The sequence below is a fragment of the Tupaia chinensis genome, unplaced genomic scaffold (genome assembly GCF_000334495.1).
Source record: "Tupaia chinensis unplaced genomic scaffold, TupChi_1.0 Scaffold000268_1, whole genome shotgun sequence".
NCBI classification, from domain to species: domain Eukaryota; kingdom Metazoa; phylum Chordata; class Mammalia; order Scandentia; family Tupaiidae; genus Tupaia; species Tupaia belangeri.
Window position 1 is genome coordinate 61,366 of NW_006159748.1, and position 1,085 is coordinate 62,450.

The window sequence follows — 1,085 nt, forward strand, 5'->3', positions numbered from 1 at the left end:
GAATGTGTAGAATCCTATGTAATCTACGGGATAATGTTTAATCAGCCTTTTGACACAAGAGTGGGCTCCCCTAGGGTATAAACTTAGGAGGAGCCCAACCCAGATCTAAACCAGAAAATGATGGATACCAAAGTGACCTAGGTTCTTTTCTGTCTCATCTCAAAATCTGGTGAGTTCAATAGCATGTGTAAAGTATTGTCCTCACATCAAACATTTATTGTATATTTAAAATTTATGTTAGACTGGAAGAGTCATTTGCCCATTTCTATCATTTTCTACTAATTTATTAATACAAATTTATCTAAGTAGTTAACATTTTGCCTCCTGAGGGGATGCTAAGAAATACATGTATAACATGTATAATATTTACTGATCAAACAAGTACACATAGTGGGCAATTTCTATGTGTTTGCATGAAATGAAAGCTAGAAAGATGAGTAAAATACAACACTAATCTTCAAAGAGAAAACATACTATTTGGAGATTTATTGACAACTAATCTGTACATGTAAGTGCCTAGCAATAAGCAAATAATGAAGGGGTACCCATTAACTACTATTTGATGAATAATTGTTATTTCTTGAATGGTGGAGACAAGCATAGTGGAGAGAGAATCCAGTGTGTGAAGTGGAGAGAAGGTGAGTTTTCTAAAGGAAGGATGATTGAACATGTCAATGGTGGATGTTCCTGGATTCTGAAGTGTGTAGGGAAGATCTTCAGAGACTTGACACTGAGAAGATAGCAGGAGAAATAGTAGTAAGACATTTCAGCACTGAGCATGAGCTGTTTTGTGATAACAGTACTCCTGTCTCCAGGAATGATGAGGGGAGGCAATAAATTCCTGGCCATGGGGGCCAACAAGGTAATAGGACATGTTGCCCATTATAGTTTGTTGTATGGAATATAGACTCTAATTAAAATTTCAGCAGTGATTATTTTGAAGATGTTCTGAACAGTTAAATATACATAGGTTGTTGATAAGTGACAGTTAATACTTAGGTCCTGAGTTAGAATAGTATCTGAGAGTCCCATCGAGAGTCCCAAGGTGTGAAATTATGGAAATGTTTGGAATTCCAATACAGTTA

General features: G+C 36.0%; 1 pseudogene; it reads right to left on the minus strand.

Annotated features, from left to right (window-relative positions):
- Positions 1-1,085, minus strand: part of LOC102489751 (ubiquinone biosynthesis monooxygenase COQ6, mitochondrial pseudogene) — a 4,388-nt pseudogene that overhangs the window by 2,088 nt on the left and 1,215 nt on the right.